This window comes from Orycteropus afer, unplaced genomic scaffold (genome assembly GCF_000298275.1).
Source record: "Orycteropus afer afer isolate SDZICR_OR568_19922 unplaced genomic scaffold, OryAfe1.0 scaffold00045, whole genome shotgun sequence".
Taxonomy (NCBI): domain Eukaryota; kingdom Metazoa; phylum Chordata; class Mammalia; order Tubulidentata; family Orycteropodidae; genus Orycteropus; species Orycteropus afer.
In genome coordinates this window covers 3,237,106-3,250,153 of record NW_006921632.1, presented here as the reverse complement: position 1 = coordinate 3,250,153, position 13,048 = coordinate 3,237,106, and positions in this window count along the sequence as shown.

Genomic DNA, 13,048 nt, shown 5'->3' with positions numbered 1-13,048 from the left:
CAGGTAGGCCACACCCCTGGGGAAACTCCCCCTAGACTGACCGGCCGCTTAGGACATAGTCATGTGATCCATCATGAGAAACAACACTCACAAGTGAAGTCCAGCCAAGTTGACAGATCTTCAACTATCACAGAAAGAGACCTTAGATAAGCAAAGGAGTAAGGGAGCTCTGGTGGCGTAGTGACTAAGGCATGTGACTACTAACCAGGTGGCTGGTGGTTCAAACCCATCAGCCACTCCTTGGAAAGAAAGTTGGACAATCTACTTCCATAGTGATACTGCCTCAGAAACTCAGGGAGGGGTCACTATGAGTCAGATCTGACTCCACAGCAGTGAATATTGAAGAAGAACAAAGTAGGAGGTCTCATACTGCCAGAACTTAAAACCTACTATACAGCCACAGAAGTCAAAACAGCCTGAAATAGTAAAATGGCAGACACATAGACCAGTGGAACAGAATTGAGAACCCAGAAACAGATTCATTGACCTAATTGATTTATGGCAAAGGGCTGAAATCCATTACTTGGGGAAGAGATGGTCTCTTTAACAAATGGTGCTGGCAAAACTGGATATCTATTTGCAGAAAAATGAAACAACATCCGTACCTCACACTATACACAAACACTAACCCCAGATATGTCAAACATGTAAATGTGAAACCTAAAACTATAAAGTTCCTCAAGTGGAAAATAGGGACAGATTTAGAGGCCCTCATTTATGGCATAAATAGACCATCAAGCATAACCCAAAATGCACAAACAGCTGAAGATAAACTAGATGAATGGGACCTTCAAATAATTACATTTTTATGTGCTTCCAAAGACTTCTCCAAAAGAGTAAAAACAGAACCTACAGATTGGGAAAAATTATTTGGCAACGACATATCTGACTTATCTCTAAAACTTATAGAAAACTCCAACACCTCAACAACAAAAAGACAAACAATCCAATTAAAAAATGGGCAGACGATATGAACAGACATTTCACCAAAGAGATATTCCGGTGGCCAACAAACACATGAAGAAATCATTAGCCATTAGAGAGATGCAAATCAAAACAACAGTGAGATACCATCTGGCCCCAGCACTAATAGCAAAGTTCAACAACACAGAAAATAACGAATGCTGGTAAGGATGTGGAGAGATTGGGACTCTCCTACACTGCTGGTGGGACTGTAAAATGACACAACAACTGTGTAAAGCAGTATGGTCATTCCTTAAAAAGTTGGAATTAAAAATACCATTTGATCCAGCAATCTCATTACTAGAGCTATATCCTAAAAAAGTGAGATCCAGGATAAGAACAGATATACACACACCCCTGTTCATCACAGCACTATTTACAATAGCAAAAAGATTGAAACAACCTAGGTGCCCATCAAAAGAAGAATGAATAACCAAACTATGGTACATACACACAATGGAATACTATGCAACCCTAAAGAATGACGTAGAATATGCAAAACACTGCACAATGTGGATAAACTTGGAGGACATTATGCTAAGTGAAGTAAGTCAGTCACAGAAGGACAAATACTGTGTTAGTCCATTACTGTAAAAAGTCAAGGAAAGGTTTATATATGGAAGGAAATTTTTTCTGTTAGTTACCAGAGGTGGGAGGGGAGGGGAGGAAACACTGCAAATAAATAAATAAATAGAAAATTAAAACAAGTCATGAGAGCCAAAACATGACCTTGAATATATCCCACCTGAATTTAGAGACCATCTAAAGAACAGATGACACATTGAACACCAATGATCAAACACCAGATAAGTTGTGAATGACAGCAAGAACATTATACATGAAGAAAGCAAAACGCCATTTAAAAATACAGGCAAGGAAGAGAAGACCAAAATGGATGTCAGAAGAGACTCTGAAACTTGCTCTTGAACAGAGAGTAGCTAAAGTGAATGGAAGAAATGACAAGATGAAAGAGCTAAACAGAAGATTTCAAAGGGCACCTCGAGAAGACAAAGCCAATGACTATAATGAAATGTGCAAAGATGTGCAGTTGGAAAACCAGAAGGGAAGAACACAGTCAGCATTTCTCAAGGTAAAAGAGCTGAAGAAAGAATTCAAGCCTCAAGTTGCAATACTGAAGGATTCTATATACAAAATATTAGATGATGCAGGAAGCATCAAAAGAAGATGGAAGGAATACAGAGTCACTGTACCAAAAAGAATTGGTTGATGTTCAACCACCTCTGGAGGTGGCATACAATCAAGAACCAATGGTACTGAAGGAAGAAGTCGAAGCTGCACTGAAGGAATTGGTGAAAAACAAGGCTCCAGGAATACCCATTGAGATGTTTCAACAAACAGATGCCACAGTAGAGTCACTTACTCATCTGTGCCGAGTAACCTGGAAGACAGCTACCTGGCCAACTGACTGGAAGAGATCCATATTTGTGCCCATTTTAAACAAAGGTGATCCAACAGAATGTGGAAATGATCAAACAATATCATTAATATCCCATGCAAAGTAAAATTTGCTGAAAATAATTCAAAAACAGTTACAGCAGGATATTGACAGGGAACTTCCAGAGATGCAAGGTGGATTCAGAAGAAGACATGGAATGAGGAATATCATCGCTGATGTCAGATGGATCTTGGCTGAAAGAAAGAATACCCAAAAGATGTTTATTTGTGTTTTATTGACTATGCAAAAGCATTTCATAACAAGTTGTAGATAACATTCTGAAGAATGGGAATTCCAGAACACTTGATTGTGCTCACAAGGAGCCTGTACATAGACCAGGAGGCTGTCATTCAAAGAGAACAAGGAGATACTGCATGATTTAAAATCAAGAAGGGTGTGCCTCAGGGTTGTATCCTTTCACCATACTTATTCAATAATATGCTGAACAAGTAATCCAATCCAAGAAGCTGGACTATATGCAGAACAATGCATCAGGATTGGAGGAAGACTCATTAACAACCTGCAAAAGCAGACTACACAACCTTGCCTGGTAAAAGTGAAGATGACTTGAAGCGCTTACTGACGAAGATTAAAGACTACAGCCTTCAGTATGTATTACACCTCAACATAAAGAGAATGAAAATCCTCACTGAATTAATAAGCAGAATTACAATAAATAGAGAAAAAGATTGAGGTTGTCAAAGATTTCATTTTACTTGGATCCACAATCAACACCAATGGGAGCAGTAGTGAAGAGATCAGAGGACCTATTGCACTGGGCAATTCTGCAAAAGTCCTCTTTAAAGTGTTGAAGAGCAAAGATGTCACTTTGAAGACTAAGGTGTTCCTAATCCAAGGCATGATATTTTTAGTCACTTCATATGCTTATGAAAGCTGGACAATGAATAAGGAAGACTGAAGAAGAGTTGATGCCTTTGAATTGTGCTCGTGGCAAAGAACATTGAAGATACCATGGACTGCCAGAAGAATGAACAAACCTTTCCTGGAAGAAGTACAGCCAGAATGTTCCTTGGAAGTGAGAATGGCCAGACTTTGTCTTTTTACCCAAAAGATGTTTATTTGTGTTTTATTGACTATGCAAAAGCATTTCATAACAAGTTGTAGATAACATTCTGAAGAATGGGAATTCCAGAACACTTGATTGTGCTCACAAGGAGCCTGTACATAGACCAGGAGGCTGTCATTCAAAGAGAACAAGGAGATACTGCATGATTTAAAATCAAGAAGGGTGTGCCTCAGGGTTGTATCCTTTCACCATACTTATTCAATAATATGCTGAACAAGTAATCTTTGGTCATGTTGTCAGAAGGGACCATTCTCAGGAGAAGGACATCATGCTCAGTAAAGTGGAGGGTCAGCAAAAACGGGGAAAACCCTCAACAAGATGGATTGACACAGTGGCTGTAATGATGGGCTCAAGCATAGCAAGGATTGTGAGGATGGCACAGGACCTGGCAGTGTTTCATTCTGTTGTACGTGGGGTCACTTGAGTAGGAACTGGCTCCCCAGTACGTAACAACAACATCCCTCCCACATGCATTGAAGCCCTAGACTTTGAGAAGGGATAAAAACTCAGACTCTTTTTATGCCTTTTGAAATGAAAATAACTTCATCATATCCTTGAAGGTTGTTGTTGTTGTTATGTGCCATTGAGTTGGACCCGACTCATAGCGACCCCTCCTTGGATTTCCGAGGCAGTATCACTACAGAAGTAGATTGCCCCATCTTCCTTCCGACGAGTGGCTGGTGGGTTTGAACCTCCAGCCTTCTGGTTTAAAGGCAAGTGCTTTAGACACTATGCTACCAGAGCTCCCTTGAAGGTAATTGACTAATATACAGTAGTCATGGGCCTCAGGCATATCTGGGAAATTAGAGCAATCTGTTAAGTAATCCTCCAGGATATTGTAGCCACTGCTAAACTTTTCTCTAGGCACAGAGTGAGAAGGTACACTGGAGAGGAAATAATGATAGCTTATATTTTCTGCAAGCTTACAATATGCCAGGCACTGTTCTGAATTCTGTGTATTAGCCCATTTAATCCTTACAATACTTCTTTGAAATTATCCCTACTTTACAAATAATAAATCTGAATCATAAAGAGATAAAGTAACTTCCTCAAGGTCATACATTAGCAAGTATGTAGGTACAATTTAGACAGAAGTCTGGCTCCAGAGTGTGCTCTGCACAATTGCACTCCAACTTGTTATAACCAACAGAGTAACCCCAGTATGTTGTTGTTATGTTGTTATGTGCCGTTGAGTCGGACCCGACTCATAGTGACCCCTCGTTGGGTTTCCGAGGCAGTATCACTATGGAAGTAGATTGCCCAACATTCTTTCCGAGGAGTGGCTGGTGGGTTTGAACCGCCAGCCTTCTGGTTAGCAGTCAAGTGCCTTAGCCACTATGCTACCAGAGCTCCCAACCCCAGTACAGTAAGCACTATTAGACTCAAGGCCCTATTTTAAATTCAAATATTTTATAATATCTACTTTAGTATTCTGAAATGAAATTCACAGATAATACAACCTGGCTTCACAAATAATTTCATGAAAATAGACCTACTGTACTAAATGTCAAATAAAAGGAAACTAATTCATTATAAAATGGTATGCATTTTAATGGAAATGCTTGGATACAACTATACCAGAAGACATAATGAAATAGTTGGATACTGGGCATCAAAAAGAACCATTGTGAATGTAACAGCTGCAAACACAGACAGACACAGATGTGTCACACTGGCAATTTAAGTACCAAGAACAGCATTGGCACCAGTTACAGAATTTTCCGAAATAGTGAATAACTTTGTTAAAGTTCCAAATAAAATAAAGTATAATCTTCCCTTGGTTTACACAGTAATTGTATTCCTAGAAAATCCAGTGTTTCTTAACTACATGGAAAAAAAAAAAAAAAAAGTCTTTGTATTTGTATGTGAAATGGAGTTAGGTGCTAGACTCAATTTTAACAGGCTTTATACCTACATAAATGTCCACCAGGACATTTAAAAGTCATTGAAGACATGGGAAATTGCTTTAGAGTAAGGATTGTCCTGCACATTGCAGTATAACTAGACCTCACTCCCTAAGTGCTAATTTTGTTGTGATCAAGTGGATTCCAACTCATAGTAACCCTATATGATGGAGTAGCATTTCCCCCATAAAGTTTCCTAGGCTGAAATCTCTATGAAAGTAGGTTGCCAGGTCTTTTCTCCCATGGAGCAGCTGGTAGGTTCAAACCACTGACCATTCAATTAGCAGATGAGCGTTTAACCACTTAAACCACTGTACTACCAGGGCTGGTTAAGAGCTAGTAGCTCCTTCCACTCATTCTGATGACCAAAATTGTCTCCACACATTCCCAAACTGCCCCCTCCAGTGATAACACCACCAGTGTGAACTATAGCCCTGAAGCCTCAAAGAATGACACCAGGGAGAGGCTCATGTTCTCCCCTGGGAACAGGTATAACTTAAAATCTCTGGAGCTGAAAAGAAGGTACATCAGGAATCAAGTTTGAATGGGTGTTCTTTCAGAGCTGCAAAGAGAAAAGCATACAAGGATTCTTAATTCCCAGAAATGTACTGTTCTAGTTATCTAGTGCCACTCTGACAAGAATATACCACAAATGGGATGGCTTGAACAAACAGAAGTTTATTCTCTTACAGTTCGGGAGGCTGAAGCCTGAGTTCAAAGTGCCAGGCTCTAGGGGCTGGGTAAAAGCCCCTTGACCTTGGGCTTTAGCTCTGCCTCTTGTACTTGCCCCACTGAAGCTAGAGGCATCTCTTCACTCAGGCAGCTACCGGCTGCTAAAGCTAACAAGCCCAAGGTGGACAAATGAAATGGCACAGCAGGCCATCAATTCAAGTCCATTGAAAGTCCCAAGGTCGACAGAGCATGGCAGGCTGCTGAACAATGACACAGCTACATGCAGGGTTCAAGCATGTCATAAGCTAGAAACCATTCCCCAAGGCTTCTCCTTATATACAGGAAGCAGACCACATCCCTCAGGCAGCTACTCAGCAGCTCACAGTAGATTCCACCATGGAGTTGATTACCAGTCTCATCATGGGGAATATTACTATGTCCAGCTGCCCAGCCACTCAACCAGGCCCAGCCAAGTTGACACACAAACTTAACCACCACATGTACTATCTCAAAAGGGGAGAGACACCCAGGGGGAGGCAATATGTGAACCTCAAGAAATAAACTGAAGGTCACCTCCTGTCAAATAACTACTAAAACCCCTGCCATCAAGCCAATTCCAACTCATAGCAACCCTATAGTACAGAGCAGAACTGCCCACATAGGTTTTCCAAAGCTGCAAATCCTTACGTAAGAAGGCTGCCTCATAGTTCTGCAGAGCAGCTAGTGGGTTTGAACCACCAAACTTTTGGTTAACAAAATGCTTTAACCACTATACCACCACAGCTCCTTCAGATAACTATTAAGGCCCTATAAAGGAGGAGGTAAGGCACTGTTATGAATTGAATTGTGTCCCCAAAAAGTATGTGTCAACTTGGTTAGGACATGACTCTTAGTATTATGTAATTATCTCCTATTGTGATCTGTTATAATTATTCTATATGTTGTAAATCCTAACCTCTATGATGTTAATGAGGCAGGATTAGAGGCAGTTATATTAATGAGGCAGAATATAATCTACAGGATTAGGTTGTATCTTAAGTCAATCTCTTTTAAATATAAAAGAGATTAAACAAACAAGTAGAGATAGAAAGACCTCAGTACCACCAAGGAAGAAGACTTGGGAGCAGAGCACATCTTTGGACACAGCATCCCTGTGCTCAGAACCTCCTAGACCCAGAGGAAGATTGATGCCAAGACACACGGAGATCTCCAAAGGACACTGAGCCCACAGATGTTGAAAGGAGACAAGGACCTTCCCCCAGAGCTGACAAAGACAGGAAGTCTTTCCCCACAGTTGGTGCCTGAATTTTGACTTCTAGCCTCCTAAACTGTGAAAGAATAAATTTCTATTTGTTAAAGCTATCTACTTGAGGTATCTCTGTCTGGACTGTGAGAAAATAAATTTCTGTTTGTTAAATCCATCCCCTTGTGGTATAACAGAGATGTTATAGCAGCAGTAAATAACTAAGACAAGATTGTAAAATAGAATTGGGCATCAACTCACTAATGCAAGAAAGATTCATCAAATGCACTGGATACTAGTAACACACAGTCTAGAAGGCAAGGCCATTACCTACACGGTCTCAGAAAAATTGTTCTGCTGGCTTTTGGACTTGTTTGGTGCCTGTTATTTCTCCCATTTGTAATGGAATTATCTACCTTTTGCCTGTTCCACAATTGTACTTTAGAAACAGATAATTTGGTATTCTAGATTTCACAGGTTGACAGATAAAGAGGAATTTTGCCCCAGTTTGGGCTAGGAGTTGATTTAAGATTTTGGGGATGATATAATGGGGTGAATTATTTTACATGTGGCAAATATATGGATTTTTGGGAGCTAAAGTGTGGAAATTATGAATAGAATTGTGTCCCCAAAAAATATATGTCAATTTGGCTAAGCCATGATTCTTAGTATTATGTAATTATTCTCCATTTTGAGATCTGATGTAATTATCCTCCATTTTGAGAGCTGATATAATTATCTTATGTATTATAAATCCTAATCTCTATGTTGTTACTGAGGCAGGATTACAAGTAGTTATGTTAAGGAAACAGGATTAAATCTACAGGATTTGGTTGTATTGTGAGACAATCTCTTTTAAGATATAAAAGGGATTAAACAAGTGAGCTGGGAAAGGGACCTTATCACCACCAGGAAACAAGAGCCAAGAGCAAAGTACATCCTTTGGGTCCAGGGTCTTTGTGCTGAGAAGCTCTTACACCCAAGGGAAGATGGATCACAAGACACATGGGGATCTCCAAGGGATACCATACCCACAGATGTTAAAAGGAAGCAAGGACCATCCCTAGAGCCAACAAAGAGAGAAAGTCTTCTCCTATAGCTGGTGCCTGAATTTGGACTTCTAAACTGTGAGGGAATAAGTTTCTGTTTGCTAAAGCCATCCCCTTGTGGTATAACAGAGATGTTACAGCAGCACTAACTAACTAAGACAAGGTTGTAAAATAGAATTGGGCACCAACTCACTAATGTCAGAAAGATGCATCAAATACACTGACTACTAGTCATACACAGAAGAGACCTGCTCTGGTTACCTAGTGCCACTCTGACAAGAATATACCACAGATGGGATGGCCTTAACAAACAGGAGTTTATTCTTATGATTTGGAGGCTTTAAGTCCAAGTTCAAAGTGCCATACTCTAAGGGCTTGGTGAAAGCCCCTCAACCTTGGAGTCCAGCTCTGCCTCCTGCTCCCAGCCCACTGGAGCTAGATGTGTTTCTTCACTCACACAGCTGCTGGCTGCTGAGGCTGACAAACCCAAGGTTGACAAGTAAAAAGACACAGTCCCGATGTTACCAGACCACATGGCAGGCCATTAACTTAAGTCCATTGTAAATTCCAAGGTCAGCAGACCATGGCATGTTGCTGAACAATGACACAGATACATGCAGAGTCCAAGCATGCCATAAGCTAGAAACTATCCCCAAAGTTTCTCCTTATAAACAGGAAGCAGACTACATCCCAAGGTAGCTACTCAGCTGCTTGTGGCAGATTCCACCATGGAGCTGATTGCCAGTCTCATCATGAGGAATAACTACCACCAGTTGCCCAGCCACTCAACCAGGCCCAGCCACGTTGACTTACAAACTGAACTACCACAAGACACAAATAATACCCATTACTCAAAACTTGCCAGTCACTGTTCCTTTAGGTTAGAACTTTATGGAGAAAACTTAGCCTTGAACATGGGGAGAAGACCAGGAAATTTTCTTTCAGGCAAACATCAGAGCAGATTTCTGCCTAGAAATCTACCAGAAGCTGGAAGCAAATAATTGGATCATCAGCCTTGCTGCCTTCTGCGAAGGAATGATCAAGGTTAAAAACCTCTCACTGCCGTCAAGTCAGACCTGACTCATAGCAACCCCTCCTTGGGTTTCCAAGGTGGCATCACTGTGGAAGAAGATTGCCTAGTCTTCCTTCCAAGGAGTGGCTGGTGGATTTGAACCACCAGCCTTCTGGTTCACAGTCAAATGCCTTAGGCACTACACCACCAGAGCTCCCTGAAACTACTGCCCTGAAATAGTCTTAAGCCAAAAATATGCCTGAAATCTTCTTAAAACCAAACAATAATTATCTGCCTTGAACATTGTGCTCTTTTAAGATCTATCTATATGGGATCAAATCAACAAACTCAACTCCAAACATTAGATAGAGAACTCAGGGGTCAGTGATTTTATGTTAATGGAGGAGGAATAACTAGGAAAAGGAGAGTGAGAATGGTTGCACAACTCAAAAAATGTCATCAATGTCAATGAATTTTACATCTAGAAATTACTTAATTGGTATGTATTCTGCTGTGTATATTCTCAATAACAACAAAAATAAAATAAATTCTATTTTTTTTTAAAAGAATAAAGACTCTAAAAAAAAGAAAGAAAGAAAAGGAAAGAAACATCCTTAACTAAAGTTTTAGATATTTTGGATTTTCTGAGCAGTCTCAATTTCATATGGTTAAGTTCTTTTCAATAACAATGATTTGTTAAATATGCAACTAAATATAATTTTATATAAATAAAGTCACAAGTACAAGGAAAAAAAAAGTTGGTCAGACCATAAGCTCTGAGCTGAGGTTTAGAAAGTATGTCCTCCATACCTACAGGACACTACACCTGGGACAATGAGGGTTCTGTCTTCTCTAAGTATACATTATTACTGAAGAGCTTGGGCTCAAGTTCAACTTAAACATTAGAAGAAACATTAGCCAGCTCCTAGGCCCCCTGAGCCACCAAAAAAATAGGACTTTTCATAGTTATATAAGCCCTTCTTTCCACAGCCAATTCCAAGTCCTAATCTTCAGTCCAATTTAATCTCTGGTAGCATAGTGCCTAAGGCACTTGACTGCTAACCAGAAGGCTGGTGGTTCAAACCCACCAGCCACTCCTCGGAAGGAAGGTTGGGCTATCCTACTTCCGTAGTGATACTGCCTCGGAAACCCAAGGAGAGGTCGCTACGAGTCGGGGCCGACTCGACGGCAAACAACAACAACAACCAGGAAATTCTTCTTAATAGTAATTACCACTTAGAGTCCTAGAGTAAAGGCAGAAGACAGATGAGTCTCATAATTTTGGAAAATTTTATTGATACATGATTGCTGACAAAACTATGGCACAAGGCTGAGCCCAATACAGAGCTAGGTTCAGAGAAGGATATTCTGCAATTGATTTTATAGTGAGGTCCTGACATATCAAAAATCCTCCATATCTGCAAAAAAGGCAAGGAGGCCACATCTTCTGACCTCCTCTAACCACACAAGAGGAAGACAGGATCACTGTCAGTAGCCCAAGGACTATTCCTGCAAGGCCAGACATGCTGTCACCCTCCAGCCCTTTCACCAACCGTTCCTCTCAAAGCACCCACCACCTCTCTTCTGGATTCAATAATTCACTGCAGTGGCCACACAGAACTCACAGATTATGGGGTTTATTAGGGAAGCACCAGATTACAATTCAAGTTCAGGAAAAATGCTGTCTCTCTCAGCCCGCTGTCTCTCACCCAACAGTGTCTTGCAGTCTCTCTCCCAGCAGTACATGTCCCTTGGTGTCTCACTCAGCAATGCGTGTCTCTTGTGTCTCTTTCCCAGCAGTGTGCGTCTTTCAGGAGCGCATTTCTTCTCAGCAGTGCATCCTTCTCACCCAGTACAGAGAGAGTTCTGCCTCTAGGAGGCCTCCTTTTGAGCCTGGAAGAGTGGCCAAACTAGCCAATCATAACATCAGAATACTAAGCACCTGAGAGAGAGCGAACCTTCCAGAATATTGGTTTGTGCCGCCCACCAGAGATACCCCAGGTGGATAACTTTTACAATCAGGAGCTCCTCAGTTGCTCACAGAAAATTCCACCACAGAGCTTACAAAGACTTATGACTAGTAAAGCCATACCAGATAATTTACCACACTGAAATATCCTTGCCCTTTACTATAACTACCCTTTGCTGTAATTACCTACTTCTTACAATTTATTCATTCAACAAATTTTACTGGCCACCTACTAATATTATTTATGACTCTAGCTCTTCACAAGTCTGTAAGTATATAAGCACCCTAATGGTATGAATTTCTGTCTGTTTATTCATTGCTATACCTCCAGTGCCTGGAAAAGTGCCTGGCACAAAATAATTGCTCAAAAGTGTGATGGGGAAAGCTTCAACATTCAACAATAAAAAGACAAACAATCTGATTTAAAAAAAGAAAAATGGGCAAAGGACATGAGTAGACACTTCATCAAAGACATTTCACATTCAAGCAGCTAACAAACACATGAAAAGATGTTCACGATCATTAACATTTAGAGAGATACAAACCAAATCTACAATGAGAAACCATCTCATCCCCACAAAAATGTCACTGAAGAAAAAGAAAGAAAGAAAACAACAAATTCTGGTGAGGATGTGGGGATATTGAAACATTTATCTACTGCTGGTAGGATTGTAAAATGGTACCACTACTGTGGAAAACAGTATGACACTTCCTCAAAAAGCTAGAAATAGAAATACCTTACTATCCAGCTATCCCACTGCTAGGTATATATCCAAGAGATCTATTAAAAGAAATGGGACAGATACATGAATACCTGTTTTCATTGCAGCATTATTCACAATAGCAAAAAGATGGAAACAACAGATGAATGGATACACAAAATGTGATACATACATAAAATGGAATATTAGGCAGCCATAAAGAATAATGATCAGTTCTCAAAGCTCAAAATCATAGGGAAAAAAAAAAAAAGACCAGGTTTACTGGTCTGATAGAGCCTGGTAAGTAAGACCCCTGAGATTATGGCCCCTAGCTACCCTTCAGGTCTGGAATTGAACTCACTCCTGTAGCTTCCAGCCAAACAATAGATAGGCATATGGGGTGAACTTTTACATCAGATAGATAAACTACTTAGAGCAATCAATCATGGGGAAACAGAAGTGTAATGTTTGTAAAGGCAGATAGCTCAGGGAGCAGGAGTGCATGGAAGGGAAGGACACAGGGAGGAGGTAACTACAGAGATGAAGTGGGAAGAGAGCTGTTACACTGTGGAAAATTGCAGTCAATGTCATGCAACAAAATGTATATGAACTACTGTATGGAAAATGAATTTGTTCTGTAAACTTTCACCAAATCACAATAAAAATTACAAAAAAAAAAAGGAAGAACAATGATCAGTTCTCAAAAAAACATGAATGAATCTGGAGGGTATTATGCTGAGTAAAATAAGTCAGTCACAAAAGGATACTGTTGTATGATCACACTTTTATGAGGAAAATAAGAATAGATATAGAGACGCTAAAAGTCACTGGTGGTTACTAGGATTAGTAAGAGTGGGGTGTGGGAGAAGGGGAAGCACTCTTGAGATAGTAGACATGTGGGATACCATCAAAAGGAATAACTTACGTGTCATTGGAATTCCAGAACAGGAAGAGAAAAACAAAACCACTGAGAAAATTGTCCAAGATTTGCT